This window comes from Anomaloglossus baeobatrachus, chromosome 5 (assembly GCF_048569485.1).
Source record: "Anomaloglossus baeobatrachus isolate aAnoBae1 chromosome 5, aAnoBae1.hap1, whole genome shotgun sequence".
NCBI lineage: Eukaryota > Metazoa > Chordata > Amphibia > Anura > Aromobatidae > Anomaloglossus > Anomaloglossus baeobatrachus.
Window position 1 is genome coordinate 88,851,793 of NC_134357.1, and position 21,128 is coordinate 88,872,920.

At 44.1% G+C, this 21,128-nt stretch overlaps 2 protein-coding genes and 1 pseudogene across 2 annotated transcripts in view; 1 reads left to right on the forward strand and 2 right to left on the reverse strand.

Annotated features, from left to right (window-relative positions):
- The window catches only part of CDK1 (cyclin dependent kinase 1), a 121,149-nt gene that overhangs the window by 87,227 nt on the left and 12,794 nt on the right, over positions 1-21,128 (reverse strand). The window lies entirely within an intron of this gene.
- Positions 1-21,128, forward strand: part of ANK3 (ankyrin 3) — a 1,059,766-nt gene that overhangs the window by 6,405 nt on the left and 1,032,233 nt on the right. The gene's annotated exons all lie outside the window — the stretch shown is intronic.
- Positions 13,059-21,128, reverse strand: part of LOC142310509 (RNA-binding protein FXR1 pseudogene) — a 31,822-nt pseudogene continuing 23,752 nt past the window's right edge.

The window sequence follows — 21,128 nt, forward strand, 5'->3', positions numbered from 1 at the left end:
ATGATTCCAATGCCCGCCCCTAAACATCCAGTGACAGGATCCTGCAAAGTAACACATGCGTTTGCATGCGTTTTTTGCTGTAAAAGCAGGATCCGCTTTTGCAGCAAAAAAACGTTCAGGACGCATGTTAAAAAGACGTAGTGTGAAAGCAGCCTTAGTGAAATCTCTTAATGATATGACCAAGAAAGGGACTGACTTTTCCTCTTGGTCAACTGAGGCTGTTGCCTTTGCGGCTCTCAAGACAGCTTTTTCTGAAGCTCAAGTCCTCAATCAATCCGATGTTGTTTTGACTTTTGAGGTTGAGATAGATGCCTCTTCTGTGAGGATGGGTGCTGTTCTTTCGCAGAAGAAGGATGGTTAATTTCATCCTTGTACTTGTTTTCTCTGAAATTCTCACAGGTTGATTCAAATTATGATATAGACAATTAATAACTTAGCTGTTAACCCTTTACGACCAAGTACGTAACTGTACGTCCTTGGTCGTATCGCGGTAATCACCACGGCTGCTGTGGTGAGCCGGCGGTGATCCCTGCACTTGTCTACTGATTTGAACAGCAGACATGTGGGATTAACAGGTGAATGTGGATCCATGATCCACTCATACCTACTTGCCACTTAGATTGCACTGTCAAAATGGGACGGCATGATTTAAATAACCGTGGAGATGATCACGCCATTTCCCACCGCCATCGGAGGCCCCGTGACATGGGGCACATGGGGAACATGGGGAGTCGATGGTTGTCATGGTAGTGATGGGTCATGTGATGACTCCTGTCGCTATGATGACATAGTTCCTGTAAGAGCCGACAGAGCAGCGGCTCTTAAAGGAACCGTGCATTTTGTGCAGCTTTGATCAACATAAATGCACATGCGATCAGACTGCTGATCCATAAAGTCCATAGGGGGACTAGTAAAATAAATAAAAATCTAAAAAAAAAGTTTTTAAAAATATGAAAAAATTAAAAGAACTAAAAGTTAAATCACCCCCCAATCGCCCCATTGACAATAAAACAGTTAAAAAAATTAAAAAATATTGGCCTGAAGATAGGACCAACTTGAAACTGGTGACATTCGTGGGTTCGGCCTGTAAGCTCCTTATAGCTCAACTGTGGCGCACAACAAAGACACCCACCCTCGCGCAACTCCTTCTGAAAATTGATCAACTATATTATGCAGAAGAACTCTCAGCTCTTACACAGCAGAATATGCCCTCTTTCACACAAGTATGGGACGCTTGGCAAGTCTATAGGACTAAACCCAGTTTCCTAGTAATTACGGCAGAGAGGGGGGGCGCAAGAAGTACCCCGGCAAAAGGAGACAGAACAGAGGCCTGCGAGACACTCATCGCCACAAAAGAGGTGACGAACTACTGATAGAGCATTTAACATACTAAATATTGGATGAATGCATCCCATACCATCTACTCTCAACCCTCTACCCTCTTCTTTCTTCTCTTACTCCCTATCTTATTCCTCGTCTCACTAATTTTTTTTCCAAGGGCTGAATCTCCTGATTTAAATCGTTGCTTTCTTTGATTTCAGCCGTCACCTCTTACCTTACAATTCCTTTTGTATTAATTTTGAAAACTAGATACATTGCAATTTAGATAAGAAGTTAATGATGTTGCTCTGATTAACCTACCACCCTATTGAATGTTTTTATACTATGTTCAGCTCCAATCGTATCTGTATCGATGGGACTCGATTATAGTGGGATGAGCTAAATGTTATTCGATTATTTGAAATATTAAACTTGATTGTATGCATTGTTGAATATGTTATGCTAAAATTGTATCAATAAATAAAACATTAAAACAAAAAAATAAAAAATATTATATTATTACATATTTGGCATTGCCGCATTTAGAAATGCCTAATCTATCAGAATATAAAATCCATCAATCTGATTGTTACACGGCGTGGCAAGAAAAAAATTCCAAATGTCAGAATTATGTTTAAAATGCAATAACAGGTGAACAAAATGTAGCCCGTACAAAAATGGTATAATTCAAAACATCAGCTCAAGATGCAAAAAATGAGCCATCATTGAGCTCCAGATCCTCCAAAATTATAATGCTACGGGTCTCAGAAAATGACACCAAAAGCGCAATTCTTTTTTTTGGACAAACTTTTTTTTTTTTTTTTAACAATTTAGATAAAAGTAAAAATATACATGTTTGGTACCTATGAACTGGAACCAATGTGAGGTATTATACTGACACCTCAATTTTACCATATAGTGAACACAGTGAATAAAGTATCCCAAAAACAATCAGCCATTTGCACTTTTGTTTGCAATTTCACTGCACTTGGAATTTTATTTTTCTGTTTTCATGTACACTATATGGTAAAACTAATGGTTTCATTCAAAAATACAACTCATCCCTCCAAAAAATAAGCCCTCATATGGCAAGATTGACAGAAAAATAAAAAAGTTACGGCTCTCGGAAAAAGGGGAAAAAAAAACGAAAATTGAAAATCGCCCAAAGGTGAAGAAAACTTTAAAAGAATTGAGGCATTGGTTGGACGGGGCTAGGCATAGAGTAACGGTCTTTACTGATCACAAAAATTTACCGTATGACAACTAAATGTTTGCATACTAGACAGGCCCGGTGAACCCTTTTTTCCCCACTCGGTTTGATTTCTCTGTGACATATTTCTCTGCTAGTAAGAATGTTAAAGCTGATGCTTTGTCACGTAGTTTTGTTCCAGAATTGAGGGACAAAAATCTGGTGAAAATTCTTATTGAAGGGGTGGCGGTGGGTGCTCTGGGGATTGATCTAAGACAGTGCATTGTGGAGGCTCAGGTTGGTACAGCGGAGGGATTATTACCTTGCCAACTATTTGTTCCTCCCTTGCTTCGTACTGACCTTCTTAACAAAATGCATGACTCTGGGTTGACTGGCCATCTTGGTTGCTCTGCCACCTGGAGAGCAGTTTCCAGATCCCTTTGGTAGCAGAGTGCTTGAAAAGATGTTGAAGAGTATATCCATAAGGGCAGAGTTTACATCAGGTCGAAAGCCTCTCGTCAGGCCCCGCAGGCTTTTTTTCCTCTATGGTCCGCAGTTTGATGATGACTGATAACAACAACTAGTATTTTCATACCATTGTTTAGGATGCACTGGAAGTTTTAGGTTAATGCGATAAAAATATATATGTTTGACCTGACATTAAAATTGATGTTCCATGTACTGATAGTGTTTCTTCTGACGTATTCCTGTACTGATGAGGGGTTTGATTCTGTGATTCTGTACTGATGTGAGTTCTATTGATATATTTCTATACTGCTGTTGGTTCTGGTGATGTATTTTTGAGCTGTTATTGCTTCTGATCCTGTACACATGTAACAATCCATAACTTGTAAGATTATGTTATATTTGGTTATGTTTAAAAGTATTGGGCCATCTGACAAATTAAGGATTACTATGATTTAATTTGTTAGGAACATTAAAGAAATTGTCCAAGTTTGTGATGATTTTGCAGTTGCTCTATGTGATTGCAGACTTCTGAATTTTCACATCGTGTACTGCACGCTGTCAAGATTCCCTGAGATTGGGAGGTTACAAAACCGCAAGTGTGCACTTTGCATACACTACCGTTCAAAAGTTTGACCCAGACAATTTTGTCTTTTCCATGAAAAATCATACCTTTTTTATAAAATAAGTTGCATAATGAATAGAAAATATCGTCCAGACATTGTCTAGGTTAGAAATAATGATTTTTACTTGAAATAATAATTTTCTTCTTCAAACTTTGCTTTCGTCACAGACTCCTCCTTTGCAGCAATTCCAGCTTTGCAGACCTTTGGCATTCTAGCTGTTAATTTACTGAGGCAATCTGGAGATATTTTACCCCATGCTTCCCCTCCCACAAGTTGGATTGGCTTGATGGTCGCTTTTTGCGTAACATGTGGTCAAGCTGCTCCCACAACAGCTTAATAGGGTTGAGATCTGGTGACTGGGCGGCCACTCCATTACAGATAGCATACCAGCTGCCGGCTTCTTCCCTAAATAGTTAATGCATAATTTGGAAGTGTGCTTTGGGTCATTGTCCTGTTGTAGGATGAAATTGGCTCCAATCAAGCGCTGTCCACAGGGTATGGCATGACGTTGCAAAATGGAGTGATAGCCTTCCTTATTAAAAATCCCTTCTAGCTTGTACAAATCTCCCACTTTACAAACACCACAGCAACCGTAGACCATCACATTATCTCCACCATGCTTGACAGATGGCATCAGGCACTCCTCCAGCATCTTTTCAGTTGTTCTGCTTCTCACAAATGTTCTTCTGTGTGATCCAAACACCTCTAACTTCGATTTGTCTGTAGATTTTTTCAATGTCTGTGTTCTTTTGCCCATATTAATGTTTTCCTTTTATTAGCCAGTCTCAGATATGGCTTTTTCTTTGCCACTCTGCCCTGAAGGTCAGCATCCCGGAGTCGCCTCTTCACAGTAAACGTTGACACTGGCATTTTACGGGTATTATTTAATGAAGCTGCCAGTTGAGCACCTGTGAGGCGTCAATTTCTCAAACTAGAGACTCTAATGTACTTGTCTTGTTGCTCAGTTGTGCAGCGGGGCCTCCCACTTCTCTTTCTACTCTGGTTAGAGCCTGTTTTTGCTCTCCTCTGAAGGGAGTAGTACACACCATTGTAGGAAATCTTCAGTTTCTTCGCAATTTCTTGCATGGAATATCCTTCATTTCTAAGAACAAAAATAGACTGTCGAGTTTCACATGAAAGTTCTCTTTTTCTGGCCATTTTGAGAGTTTAATGGAACCAACAAATGTAATGCTCCAGATTCTCAACTAGCTCAAAGGAAGGTCAGTTTTATAGCTTCTCTAATCAGCAAAACTGTTTTCAGCTGTTCTAACATACTTGCAGAAGGGTTTTCAAGGGATTTCTAAACATCCATTAGCCTTCTAACACAGCAAACACAGTGTACCATTAGAACACTGGAGTGGTGGTTGTTGGAAATGGACCTCTTTACACTTATGTAGATATTGCATTAAAAAGCAGATGTTTGCAGCTAGAATAGTCATTTACCACATTAACAATGTATAGAGGGGATTTCTGTTTAATTTAATTTTAGCTTCATTGAAAAAAATGGGCTTTTCTTTCAAAAATAAGGAAATATCTAAGTGAGCCTAAACTTTTGAACTGTAGTGTACATGCAGCCACGTGCCGACTAGACATGTGCTGCCTCAATGAAAATGAATTGAGCGAGGCTGGACACGTCTAGTTAAAATGTGGCCAGACGTATACAAATCACATACTTGTGCTCACATGATATCCAACAGCAATATTCAAGAAGTATAGAAAATATTCTACCAAGTAGAAATTTTGCAGCAAGGGTAGAAAAAAATAATAAAATGTAACATTTAATATGATTAAGATAAAATGGCCAAAAGGTCAAAAAAGCCCACCAGCTCCCCTTCAGATGAGGGGGCTGACAAGTGCCAAATTAACCCAATTTGACTCTCTTTTGCTCCAGGACACTACTCCTAAACACACCATATCTCATGTGTATTCAAATCTTACTCAACACCAGAATGATGATGAGCCTTGGTTTAAAAAAGAATGGGAAAGGCAACTGGGAGAGGTAATACCAAGGGATCAGTGGGAGAGAGCTTTCTTTTGTGCACACAAACTCCCGATGGCGTGTAAAGCACAGGAACAGAACTATAAAATAATTACTAGATGGTACAAATGCCCAGAAACTTTACACAAAATCTACCCTTCCATTTCGAAAGTGTTTAGTAACCAAAGAAACCAGATTTTAGTAATATAAACCATTTTATGCTAACTCCATATAGCCATTAGTTTTCAAAAAAGAGGACGGAGTACTTTTGCATAATATCAATCATAATTTTTTGACTTTATTTATAGAACAATACACAAAAGTGATGGACAGACTACATAAACATTAAAAGATGCAGTGTTACAGTGTACAGAAAGACACAATGATGTGGGGGCAGAGCATGCTGATTGGTAAGTCAGAGTACCATGATTACATGTTGCTGATGTTGATGCAGGGTACAATCTTAATGGTAAAGCATTTCCTCCAAAGACACCTGTGTAGTTACAACTATGCCAATGATTCACATTAAATCAGCCATTTAGTATACAAATACATGCGTATAAATGTGAACAGGGTATCGTATTAAACCCTGCATGGCAGAGAAAAAAGAGGTGCATTAACTCGATTGATGTAAAAAGGTTTAGAAATGCTAAAGCATGATGGCTGTGGCAAGTCTCACTCTGAAGGTTTAACTCCAGAGTGTGAGATGGTTCAGCCACTAGGTCCACGGTATATACAAAATCTAACAGGCTACAACCATATAATAACAAGCAGACCACAAGCCAGAACCAAGTGAACAGTAATCTCTACTTCACATCAGCATGTTATAAGATAGTTCTTATTATTTACCCATAGTGCTGTCAGTGGTTCAGCTGTGCTCCACCACCACCCCTATGTACATTTCGCCAGACCGCTTCCTCAGGGGACTCCTGAGGAAGCGATCTGGCGAAATGTACATAGAGGTGGTGGTGGAGCACAGCTGAACCACTGACAGCACTATGGGTAAATAATAAGAACTATCTTATAACATGCTGATGTGAAGTATGCTACATATCTGGTGGGAGTGTCAACCAATACAGCAATTGTGGTCCAAGATTCTGGAGGTCTATGCTCAGGTCACAGGAGTGAAGGTGCACAAAACCCCCCAGTTATGCTTGTTATCTATGATCCCAGGCTCAGTTAAGACAATTAAGCAAGGTCTTTTAAAACATTGTGTTACTGCAGCTCACGCTATTATCCCCAGAAAATGGAGATCATCTGTTGCCCCAACTCTGAAGGATTGGGTGACAGAAATGGACAACCTGAGTATAATGGAGCGGCTCACTTCCTACAATCAATTATACATGGATAGATATTATTTGGTTTGGCAAAGCTGGATTATGTTCTGATATTCACCTAATCTCCAGAGGTGGATCTAGATGTACCTATCACAAAGAGATTGGTCACCTTGGAATGGTCTAAATGACATGGTACGAGGTACATAAGCTGTCCTATCCCCTCCCACCCCCCCCCCCCCAAGCCTTCCCTTAATCGGTCATTGTTTGTCTTTATGTTTCCCCTGTCGTTGTCGTCTCCCTTAAGGGTGCTTTACACTCTGCGACATCGCTAGCATCGGCTAGCAATGTCGAGCGCGATAGCACCCGCCCCCGTCGTACGTGCGATATGTGGTGATTGCTGGTGTAGCGAACATTATCAGTACAGCAGCGTCACACGCACATACCTGCTCTGCGACGTCGCTGTGACCGGCGAACCGCCTCCTTTCTAAGGGGGCAGTTCGTTCAGCGTCACAGCGACGTCACAACAGCGTCACAGAACCGTCGCCCAATAGAAAAGGAGGGGAGGAGATGAGCGGCCGGAACATGCCGCCCACCTCCTTCCTTCCTCCTTTTCCGGTGGACGCAGGTAAGGAGATGTTTCTTGTTCCAGCGGCGTCACACACAGCGATGTGTGCTTCCGCTGGAACGACAAACAACATCGTTACTGCAGCAGCAACGATATTTGGGAAGAGGGGGGCATTTCACCGATGAGCGATTTTGAACGTTTTTGCGACGATTCAAAATCACTCATAGGTGTCACACGCAACGACATCGCTAAAGCGGCCGGATGTGTGTCACAAAATCCGTGACCCCAACGAGAACGCTTTAGCGATCTCGTAGCGTGTAAAGCCACCTTTAGTCTCCTTTCTTTCTCTAACTTCCTTTCCATTTTTCTCTTAATCTTGTTTTTTCTTTTTTTTTCTCTCTATGATACGGTCTTGATGTAAAGACTCTATCATGGGTTTATTAATATGACAAGGATTGTGTTTTACATGTGTTATACTTGATGGTTTATCACATGCTCAATATCCTTTTGGGTATGATATGTAATGAGTTTATTTACAATTGTTCTTTGATACATGTGTTGATTCACATTCTGATGTAATTTGTAATTTGCATTTGCATTTAATTTTCAATAAAAATTTGTTTAAGACAAAAAAAAAGCCCACCAGAATTGGATTGAAAGTAGCTCACATGAGAATGCATCCACAGTGTACACAACCAAAAATTACACATTGAGCCCTAAGGAAAATGCAAGGGCAATAGTATCAGAGCTCAATTAATACAGCATTTATACAACCATAAATATGAGGCAGGAACAGTCTCACCCAATAAAACGATGCTTCGGAGATGTTCTTGCAAAGCACCGATCCTCATTCAGGAGGAAGGAGGTGGGTGGGGGGGCTATTCCAGTTTAGCCACACATGTCCAGTTTACGGAACTTGAATCCGTTAAGAGATTGCTACTTAGCTATCCATTTTTGTTTGACTGTAAAGGATCCATTTTTCCTTACTTGATCAGTTTCAAATGGAAGATAAATAATTATTAACAGATTCGTTTTACTTAGATTCCCATGTTAAAAACAGTGATCCTTCAAAAATATTTTTTTTCAAATCGGCCAAAAAAATCTATGTATGCAGAACTTTTTTGCCAGTGGATTGCTACTGGATCTGTTCTAACAGATGATTACTGGACATGTGAACATAGCCTTACTTAAAAACTTAAATAATGATTAGTATAAGGAAGAGAAAACTGTTCCCTGCATCAGAAAGATAGTGTTTCTTTAAAGGGAACATTTCATCAGGTTTTTCTCATTTAAAGTATGGCCACCACCAGTAAGTTCTTATATACCAGTAAGCTCTTATATACAGCATTCTAGAAGTCCCCAATCCGCTTTGTATAACATGAAAAATAGCTTTTATTATTTACAGGATGGTCTAGTCCAATAGGAGTCACTGGTCTTTATTGGCGCCTCCTCTCTTCTTGCTTCGTGTGGATCGCGTGTCCTAAGTCATCCACATAGAGTCCTCCATCGCGCTCATACGCAGATGCACTTCTCTCTGCCAATGTAGTGCCCATGCTCAAGGAAAAACCAAATAGCTTTTGCGCATGCGCAATAAAATACTTAGCTCTGCCCTTGGCAGGACAGTGAGAAGTGCGCCTGTGCAGGAGGTCAATGTAGGTCAATGTAGGACGTGTCATTCATACGAAGCAAGAAGAGAGGAGGCGTATGACTGAGGGTGATCTCTCACATATGCAGCGAGTTGTTTCTTGTGCAATCACTCAAACTTTTTGCTCCATGTTCTTTTTTTGGTGCCTGATTTCGAATGCATGGATGTGGATGACATTGCTTTACCTCTCTCTGCAAGAGGGTTATCGGGCACTTATACTGTGCATATATGGCAGACAATGGCTATAGTGCCACTGCTCCAACATCATCATTGCTGATGTCTATGTCCATTGCCTTAGGCGGGTTTTGCACGTTGCGACATCGCAAGCCGATGCTGCGATGTCGCACGCGATAGTCCCCGCCCCTGTCGCAGGTACGATATCTTGTGATAGCTGGCGTAGCGATAATTATCGCTACGCCAGGTTCACATGCACTCACCTGCCCTGCGACCGTCGCTCTGGCCGGCGACCCGCCTCCTTTCTAAGGGGGCGGGTCGTGCGGCGTCACAGCGACGTCACACGGCAAGCGGCCAATGGCGGCGGAGGGGCGGAGATGAGCAGGATGTAAACATCCCGCCCACCTCCTTCCTTCCGTATAGCCTCCGGCGGCAGGTAAGGAGATGTTCCTCGCTCCTGCGGCTTCATACACAGCGATGTGTGCTGCCGCAGGAACAAGGAACTACATCGTACCTGTCGCGGCACCGGCATTATGGAAATGTCGGAGCCTGCACCGATGATACGATAATGACGCTTTTGCGCTCGTTCATCGTATCATCTAGGATTTACACACTACGACATCGCAAGTGACGCCGGATGTGCGTCACTTTCGATTTGACCCCACCGACATCGCACCTGCGATGTCGTAGTGTGCAAAGCCGCCCTTAATTCTTTAATGGGGAATTGTCATTAGATTTTACAATAGAAAGTGCATACATTACCGTAAATAAATCTCTTAAGCTGGGTTCACACATAGCGACAGCGACAACGACGTCGCTGTTACGTCACCATTTTCTGTGACGTAGCAGCGACCTTGTAAGTCGCTGTTATGATCGCTGCTTAGCTGTCAAACACAGCAGAAGCAGCAGCGATCATAACGACACGCGTCACTGTCCTACATGTGCAGAGAGCAGGGAGCCGCGCACACTGCTTAGCGCTGGCTCCCTGCACTCCTAGCTACAGTACACATCGGGTTAATTACCCGATGTGTACTGCAGCTACATGTGCAGAGAGCAGGGAGCCGCGCACACTGCTTAGCGCTGGCTCCCTGCACTCCTAGCTACAGTACACATCGGGTTAATTACCCGATGTGTACTGCAGCTACATGTGCAGAGAGCAGGGAGCCGGCACTGGCAGTGAGAGCGGTGGATGCTGGTAATGAAGGTAAATATCGGGTAACCAGGGAAAGGTCTTCCCTTGGTTACCCGATGTTTACCCTGATTACAGCTTACCGCAGCTGCCAAATACCGGCTCCTGCTCCCTGCTCGCTTCATTTCGTCGCTCTCTCGCTGTCACACACAGCGACGTGTGCGTCATAGCTGGAGAGCGACGACCAAAAAATGAAGCTGGACATTCAGCAACGACCGGCGACCTCACAGCAGGGGCCAGGTCGTTGCTGGATGTCACACACAGCGACAGCGACGGGACGTCGCTGCAACGTCACAGAAAATGGTGACGTAGCAGCGACGTCGTTGTCGTCGTCGCTGTGTGTGACACCACCCTTAGACCTGATGAGTCTAGTGCAGTTTGTAAAACCATGTTAGAATGTCGCTGTATACCGAAATCCTTTTTTAAAATCATCACCCCTATATAAAATGCTGATGGTCTGTACTGTGAGTTAAAGAAGTGTTTACCTCTGCTGTATCAAAATGCCGTCCAAAGTTCAAAAAAGACCTTCTACCCAATCAATTTGGAAATTTATATATCATCATAGAATTTTATAAGTGAATTCTGCAATTGGCTTTTGGAGCTCTCGGAGTGGTACCTGATGAATACTCCCTACCCGCTTCTCAGGAAAGCCCAATGTAATAAAACCATAGTTTACTAGATTAGATTAATGATTAGCTTGATGTACCGTAATTTCTTTTCTTATACTCTGCATTTTTTATTTCAATTGCTGAACTTTTTTGAAAAACTAAACACTGAGATAATGTTGTTTTTTTTTAAAAAAAAGCTTATGTACTTTTTACATTTAGAATTCGTATCTATGAACTTAGTATGTTATGAACAAATCACAAGAAAGGACATCAAATTAAAAAAGAACAGAACAGAGAAGCAAGACTGCTTCCACCCTTAAATATCACATACCAACCCCAATGACCTTTTAACCCTTCTAAAATAGACAAATAACACACCACAGACCAATGTTGGGTAAGCAAATGGCCACAGCTTTATTATTGTTAACGAGATATTTTCCAAACATTTTACATCACGTTATTGGGCCCTGACTTCCACCAACCACATCTTCATTCCCCATGCCTGGTCTCTGTACAAAGCAGTGAGCATGTGACGTTCTTAGGGCCCAAAGAAGCGACCACGAGTGGAGATTGCATAACGCCTATGCAATTCTCCGACCACCGCCACCCAACAAAACCATAGCACTTTCTAATCCATCTTGCAAGCCAGACATGAAAATATCATTGCCTATGGCATTGAAATGCACTCCGTCTGCTAGCAGTAAATCCTGATTATCCCCTTCCAACATCCAGTGACAGACAACTACACCCCCATTTGCCCATACAAAACGAGAAACTCTCATACTTAACAACCTATGGGCCCTTTCCAAAGCCGCTAAATTCTTGGCACCTTTCCAAACCTTTTTAGGGACGATTTCAGACCACACTAAGGCTAAGTTCACATTTCCGTTGTTTTGTATCAGTCACATGCGTCGCTTGACGCATGTGACTGATGCGCTGTACAACGCTGTACAACGAATGACAAAGAACAGCATTCTTTGTCAGATTCCGTTGTGTGCGGGGGGCGGAGTTCGGGGGGGGGGGAGCCGAGCGGGGCCGTGGCACTGAGGACGTCAGTGCCGCAGGGACTGCAGGACAGGTGAGTGTGTGTGTGAGTGTGTGAGTGTGTATACACATGCTGAATGCGGGAGGGGGCGGAGCCGAGCGGGGGGCGGGGCCATTCGCTGAGGATGTCAGTGGCAGTGCTGCGGTCTGCATGGCTGGGGACAGGTGAGTGTATGTGTGAGTGAGTGTGTGTACATGCGGGGGGCGGGGCCAGACGAGGGTGTCAGTGGCAGTGCTTGTCTGCATGGCTGGGGACAGGTGTGTGTGTGTGTACATACATGTGCGGAGTGCGGGAGGGGGCGGGGCCGAGCGGGGAAGTGTCGGCTCCCTGCACACGTAACCAGACTAAATATCGGGTGACAGCAAAGCACCCGATGTTTACCTTGGTTACCCGATATTTACCTTGGTTACGGGCCTACACCGCTTAGTGCTGGCTCCTTGCACCGTAACCAGGGTAAATATCGGGTAACCAACCAAAGCTGGTTACGTGTGCAGGGAGCCAGAGAGCATGCGCAGTGAAATCCGACGGATCGCGCTGCTCAAAAAAACGTTACATGCTGCGTTCCTCCCGCCCGGCGGTCAGTCGTTCCACGACTGATCAGTCGGGCGGAGGGTGCAACGCAGCATCATCAGTCACAATCCGCTGCTCATACAAGTCTATGGGAGCAACGGAATCCGCTAAACGGATTCCGTTGTTTACAAGAGCAGCGGATTGTGACTGATACATTTTAGCGGAAATGTGAACTTAGCCTAACACACACCTGTCCTGAAACAAAAACCTGCACCTAGCCAGATCGTCCTTCATTGTTTTTATCATATCTGCCAATTTAATTTTGCCCAAATTGTTACCTCCAGCGTGGAACGCCAAAATTGCTGGTCACCCACGTCCTCTAATAGTTATTATCTGTGATACTACCTGTGCCAATCTCAGACCTCGGAAGCCATGCCAGGACACTTTCGCCTGACGTAGACCCAAATTCACGCCTGCGGGATGTTCTTCCACTCTCTTCTTTGCCCAAAATATAAAGGAATGTTCCACAATCCAAATTTGCGGAAGGGGATCTGTAAAACACAACCAACATATGAAATAACCCCAAATGTGTGACCAAACCTCACAGTATATCTAACTTCACTTACAACAAATCCGGCCTAACATATGTCCCGAAACATTAAGGCTGCCACCTGCCCAACTGCTTGATTGTTTTGTCCCCAGACCCAAACTATTGGACTCTGTCACTGCGCCTACGCAAAAGCAATGTGTTTCAAATTGAGAAGCATCTACCCCGATGTGCAGCAAGGACACCTTAAAAACTGATGAATTAGAAATGTGTAAAAGAAACGCCGTTCTTGTGAACGAAAAGTTGGGAAACCACAGGGCGTAAGGCCATTAACTCCTTTGCCAAGCGTACTGGGCAATACTGACCGCCCAACTTTTTAACCATTAGCCAAAAAACTTGACCCCTCTCATCTGTCTTGGACTTCTGCATGCAAAGCCCCCTATCTGCTACTAAAATGTTGTTCAATTGCAATTCCCCAGCAAGTTTAGCGTTAGGTGCTACTAATTCACCAATGCGCAGTTGAGCAAAGAAAGCCATAGAAAAACTGGAGCTATCCATCAAAGAATCTAAAGTGTTGTTAAGTCGTGTCAAAATTGTAAAAGATACCAGCTTCCTCTTATCCAATAGTGGTCACTCGTTTTTCATCCTTTCACGATTTGCCTCACAATGAACTCCTTTGTCACGTTCCTGCAGCCCCATAATTTCAACATAAAAGCAACACCTGAAAGGCCCTTCTGGACCACGTTTCTTGGCATACCCTTTTTCCTCCACATATCGTGTAATGTGAGGGTCACATTCAAATGGTGGTGTTCGGTCGATGGAAAATTCACACTGGCTAGACACAACCAGGTAACCCAGGCGGTACCGTGGCTACGCCATGTAGACTTGGCTACCAAAGCCTCAACTAGATGTAACAACTCGGCTCGACTATAGCCCACAAGTGTTCCGGGCAATGTACACTGATCTCCCGTACCTCTTGATGAAGCATCCTGAAATAGTCCATCTGCCAATGAGACAACTCATCCGCTATCAGCTTATCCACACCCGGTACATGATGCACCCTAAACCACACATTCAGCCACAAGCACTGCAGCACCAGCTTACGCAGCAGCACTAAAATATTCAATGACGAGCTAGTTAGAGAATTTATTGCGTACACTACCGACATATTGTCCGAACAGAAATGAATACTTCTGTTTGCCAATTTCTCTCCCAAAATTTCCATTGCTACTATGATCAGGAGGAATTCCAGGAATGTCAGACTCCTGATCAAATGGGATTCGTGCCATGCTGCATGCCAGTCTGTCGACACCATTCCACACCTAATACAGCCCCGAAACCCAAGCTGCCCGTCGCGTATGTAAATAGTTGTAATTCTGAATTAGGTACTTCTGCTTCTTGGCAAACAAACTTACCATTAAATGCAACTAAAAATTGTTGCCAGACTAACAAATTGTCCTTGATCTCTTTTAAAATTATGAAATGTTCCTGCCACCTTATGCCCCTTGTCACTAATAACAAGCATCGTGAGATAACCCAACCCATGGGTATTATATGACATCCGAAGACCAACAGCCCATGCAAGGATTGGACTTGTCTGAGCCATACTTTCCTCACCTTCACGCAAACATCTATCGATGACACTAGCTTCTGCACCTTTTCGTCGGGAAGGCAAAAAAACATTGCGATCGTATAGAGTGCTACCCCTAACAAAGAGAGCTTAGTCACTGGGCCTTCCGTATTCTCCTCAGCAAGCAGTACTCCGATATATGCCATCAAGATGGAATTTATGCAACATGTATGTGCATCCATGATCATTGCTAGCACAGATGAACAGAAAGCCATCTAAGCAGTTCACCACTGATGGGATGCCCATTTCAAAACAAACCATCCATTCCAAAAAGAAATGAAAGGGTGGCCGTGGCTGGAGCTTCTGAGATAGCATCAACTGTATCCATATGTTAGTTGCCTTTGCCACCCACCCGATGGATGGTGACAAATCCAACCATCGAAATTCCTCATCATAGTGCCACCAAGCAAACCTCCATTCAGCTTGTGGGCGCCAAAGATTGTATCTATGTAAACAAATAATTTTGCCCCTTTTTCTGTAAAACGTTGACACAGAATGTAGACTAATGTGGAGAAACCTGTAACCAATTTCTAAATGTCTCTGCGACCTTTGACTTCCTGTTAGCGCCACACTCGAAAGACCTTTCCATAGCAACTGTTATGTGGTCCACAGGAATGAGGGACCAAACATCCACAAACTCCTGTCTAAAAATTTTGTCCCTTGTTTCCATGGACACGTGAGTAATGAGCAGCGCGACACCACAGAACATGGAAAAATGTTCACAAATTCCTCATTGGCAGTTGGATTGGCTGTAGAAGCTGCCAGAGCCCGAGCCCCACTGCAGGTCAACTCACCCCATCAGGAGTTACAGGAAGTTCGGCAGCTGCCTCAGGCTACATTGGGACAGCCAGAATAGCTGGTTTCTGGAAAAGTGAATACAGGCTGGGATGGCATCCTGCGTAAGGTTGCCCCTTCCCAGATCCTTGTGACGAAAATCTCTCCGACTTCTGTGAAGACTCCAACTTTCGGCACACCCGGATGAAGACGATTCTCCCAAGGAAATCGAAGCGAGACCTGAAGACATCCACTTGTTCCTGCTCCCAACACAACCCCTTGACTTCAGCTGACTGTTGCTGGGTGGATTACTGCCGGCCTCGCAGCAATGATATGTTTCTGTGCGGGGCACATGCGTGTCTGTGTGCTCAGCACGGAGCCAAGTCCACTTTTTTCTGGCATCACGGACCACACTACAGTGTGATCTGTGAAACACGTACCAGAAAAATCACGTACATTTAAAATAAAAAGCTTTTTATACTCAACTTCTCCAGCGACGCTGTCTTCAGCCGCTGCTCTCTCCCGCTTCCAAGCCTGCTAATTATTCTCATGCATATGCAGTTATTCACTGCACAGCCGACCCGGAAGTGGCTGCAGAGGGGAGACCGCGGCGGCTGGAGACAGCATCCGGGAGAGTTCAGCACCATGGACAACAGGAGCTAGGACAGGTGAGTATAATAAGTGCCTGATATCCGTGTATTATCGCCGATAGCACATGGAGATTTCACGTGTGCCCAAATCACGGCACACGGAGGGACATATGCACCTTTATCATGTCAGTGAAAAACACATATTTTTCACTGATGTGTGAAGGGGGCCTAAGGGATTGATAAGTATAGCTTCTTTTTGTGCGATGTTTTAGTTTATGAAACTTTTCAGTTTGCCTTATACTGCCTAAACATAAGCTTATTCGTGGGTAATGATTTCACAACCCCACATCAAAATGCACTTTGATGAACCTTCCTTTATGTGCCTTATATATACAGTGCCTACAAGTAGTATTCAACCCCCTGAAGATTTAGCAGGTTTGATAAGATGCAAATAAGTTAGAGCCTGCAAACTTCAAACAAGAGCAGGATTTATTAGGCTGCTTTCACACATCCGGTTTGAGCAGTGCGGCTCAATCCGGCTGTGAAGCCTATGCAACGGATGCGGTGAAAACACCGCATCCTTTGCATAAGTTTTTTACATGCGGCTGGTCCGGTTTTTGCCGCTTGCGGCATGCTACTGAGCATGCGCAGTGGCAAAAACCGCATGCGGCGGCCGGATGCGGTTTTTGCCGCATCGCGCCGCATCCAGCATCCATAGGGATGCATTGGGAAAAGCGCCGCATCGGCCGGATGCGGCGCAATGCGGTTTTTTTTTTGCCGGAGCAAAAAACGTGCCAGGGAACGTTCCATCCGGCCGCCGCATCGGCTAAATCTGCCGCATGCGGCAACAGCCGGACCGAACGCAAGCCCATGCGGCACAATGCGGCACTAATTAAAGTCTATGCAGGAAAAACGCAACCGGCAGCAAAAAAAAACGGTTGCGGTTTTCCTGCAAAGTGCCGGATTGTGCCGCATTGCAAAAGCCGGATGTTTGAAAGCAGCCTAAACAGATGCATAAATCTTACAAACCAACAAGTTATGTTGCTCAGTTAAATTTTAATAAATTTTCAACATAAAAGTGTGGGTCAATTATTATTCAACCCCTAGGTTTAATATTTTGTGGAATAACCCTTGTTTGCAATTACAGCTAATAATCGTCTTTTATAAGACCTGATCAGGCCGGCACAGGTCTCTGGAGTTATCTTGGCCCACTCCTCCATGCAGATCTTCTCCAAGTTATCTAGGTTCTTTGGGTGTCTCATGTGGACTTTAATCTTGAGCTCCTTCCACAAGTTTTCAATTGGGTTAAGGTCAGGAGACTGACTAGGCCACTGCTACACCTTGATTTTTTCCCTCTTGAACCAGGCCTTGGTTTTCTTGGCTGTGTGCTTTGGGTCATTGTCTTGTTGGAAGATGAAATGACGACCCATCTTAAAATCCTTGATGGAGGAGCGGAGGTTCTTGGCCAAAATTTCCAGGTAGGCCGTGCTATCCATCTTCCCATGGATGCGGACCAGATGGCCAGGCCCCTTGGCTGAGAAACAACCCCACAGCATGATGCTGCCACCACCATGCTTGACTGTAGGGATGGTATTCTTGGGGTCGTATGCAGTGCCATCCAGTCTCCAAACGTCACGTGTGTGGTTGGCACCAAAGATCTCGATCTTGGTCTCATCAGACCAGAGAACCTTGAACCAGTCTGTCTCAGAGTCCTCCAAGTGATCATGAGCAAACTGTAGACGAGCCTTGACATGACGCTTTGAAAGTAAAGTTACCTTACGGGCTCGTCTGGAACGGAGACCATTGCGGTGGAGTACGTTACTTATGGTATTGACTGAAACCAATGTCCCTACTGCCATGAGATCTTCCCGAGGCTCTTTCCTTGTTGTCCTTGGGTTAGCCTTGACTCTTCGGACAAGCCTGGCCTCGGCACGGGTGAAAACTTTCAAAGGCTGTCCAGGCCGTGGAAGGCTAACAGTAGTTCCATAAGCCTTCCACTTCGGATGATGCTCCCAACAGTGGAGACAGGTAGGCCCAACTCCTTGGAAAGGGTTTTGTACCCCTTGCCAGCCTTGTGACCCTCCACGATCTTGTCTCTGATGGCTTTGGAATGCTCCTTTGTCTTTCCCATGTTGACCAAGTATGAGTGCTGTTCACAAGTTTGGGGAGGGTCTTAATTAGTCAGAAAAGGCTGGAAAAAGAGATAATTAATCCAAACATGTGAAGCTCATTGTTCTTTGTGCCTGAAATATTTCTTAATACTTTAGGGGAACCAAACAGAATTCTTGTGGTTTGAGGGGTTGAATAATAAATGACCCTCTGAATAAACTTTTCATAATTTAAAAAAAAAAAATAAAAAAAGAAATAACATTCTTTTTTGCTGCAGTGCATTTCACACTTCCAGGCTGATCTACAGTCCTAATGTCACAATGCCAAGTTAATTCCGAATGTGTAAACCTGCCAAATCTGCAGGGGGTTGAATACTACTTGTAGGCACTGTATATGGTGACCATTGTCATTAATGGTTGTTCTGTTTTTTTCTCCTTTTCAATAAAGCTTTGAGTGGAAAACAACAGGCATTAGGTAAACTATAGATCTGTTATATGGCTGTGAAAACAAAAATTATTTTAACTTTAAGTTTTATCAGTTTTGCGTATAAAGGGGGCTTTACACGCTACGATATTGTTAATGTTTTATCGTCGGGGTCACGTCGTTAGTGACGCACATCCGGCATCATTAACGTTATCGCAGCATGTGACACTTATGTGCGACCTAAAACGATCGCAAAAGTGGCAAAAATCGTTTGCCGTGGAGAGGTCGTCCTAAAACCAAAAATCGTTCACCTCCCATTAGCGATGTTGTTCCTCGTTCCTGCGGCAGCACACATCACTATGTGTGACACCGCAGGAGCGAGGAACATCTCCTTATCTGCCTCCACAGGCAATGCGGAAGGAAGGAGGTGGGCGGGATGTTTATGTCCCGCTCATCTCCGCCCCTCCGCTTCTATTGGATGGCTGCCGTGTGACGTCGCTGTGACGCCGCACGACCCGCCCCCCTTAGAAAGGAGGCGGATCACCGGCCATAGCGACGTCCCAGAGCAGGTAAGCCGTGTGACGGGGGAGCGTGATTTTGTGCGCGACGGCCAGCGATATGCCCATGTCGCAAAAACGATGGGGGCGGGTACGCACGATAGCGATATCGTTACCGATATCGCTACCATGTAAAGCCCCTTTAAGTGTGTTTGCAATTATTAAAAACCCATTGTCACACTGAGTTTTGCACAAACTTAGCTGACTGTCATGGTGGCGTCGAGTTCTCTTCACATTGCAGATTCTGACACTTCACCAATGGTTTCTCTGGTGTCTGGGATCAGCACAGGTAGACACGGGTGTCGACCTGCTGTGAGCTGATCATAGACAGGCTAGCAAGAGTTAATCTCTGCTAGTCTGCTTGTTAGGCTCCTGTGATCAAATGTGGTGGGGAAGCCAATCATTTCTGCTCCCCTCCAATTTATGCTGGATGAAGTCATCTACCCATGCCAGCTATAGGTTAACCTGTGTTGGTCTGTGAACTTTGATGTCTTTCTGGTGAAAGTGTTGCTTTTGCTTGGGGCAGTTGTGGAGAGTACCTGTTTGTTTTGTACTTCCTTCCTGCTTTTGTTTTCCTTTGTTTTGTGTGTGTGTGTGTGTGTGTGTGTGTGTGTGTGCGTGCGTGCGTGCTGAGTAACAGAGTTTTATTGTCCTCTTTCTGTCTGTTTCTATGGTTTTGAACACACTCCTGTCCCATCCCTGCCTGGGAGGAGTGGAAGTGGGAATAAAATCAGGGCTTGTCAGGAGCAGGGCCAAGAAGAAGACTCAGGTCTCTTCATCATTAGGAGTATTCCCGAGGTTAGAGATAGCGTACGGCCCCCTAGCTTGAGGGTCAGCTTGGGACCCATAGTTCCCTGCTATCCCACAGTCATCGTGACACCCATTGAATTGTGGAGATGGAGACTTATCTGGGAATCGGACCTAAGTAGGACATGCTGTCACTTTCTCTGCATGGACCAAGCATCAATGAATTGGCCTTTTGACTTCAAGGCAGTTGATGGGTCATAATTCAGCAATATCAGATGGGTGGAGATCTGACAACCAGTACCCCTCACTGATGATTTTTTTCAGCTCTGGAGATGGCCAGATGCAAACATTGAAGGAGCTGCAGTGTACAACTCCATTCAATGTGTCACAGCCATTCATGAGGACTTTAGAACAGCTCCTATACAACAGACACCACTGGCGGACACAGACAGGAAATCAAACAACCCCTGTGCAAGAACAGTATATGGGCACTTTTCAGTCCAATAACTCATCAAAATTCATAATTCCACTTGTTTTGGAAGTCGATATGGGCCCCCAAACTCTTGAGCCCCTGTATGGTTGGCAGGTTACATTAATGATATGTCCGCCCCTAACAGACATAAAGGGGTTCTCTAGTCATATGATATTGATGACCTATCCTCAAAATAAGGGGTGAGCAATTAATTTTCCCAAGGGGCCACATGGGAGACTGTGACTGATGTGGAGGGCCAAACCAATAGACTAAAATGAATTCTGATCAATATTAATTGTAATTATTATTTTAGATTCATATTAATTGTATCACTTTATATTGAGAATAATTAAGTATGCTGACATGCCCCCATATATCATATGAGCCCACACACAGCCCCCCTATATACAGTATGAGCCCTCACATAGCTCCTTACAATCAAAATGAGCCCTCAGACAGACCCCTGTATACCGTATGACCCACACACAGCCCCCCTACTTACCGGATGAGCCCTCCCACAACCCCCTATATACTATATGAGATTACACAGCCCCCCTTTATACAGTATGAGCCCTCACATAGCCGCTATATACAGTATGGTATGAGCTCCTCACATAACCTCTCTATAGACAGTATAAGTTCCGACACAGCCCATATATATATATATATATATATATATATAATGAAC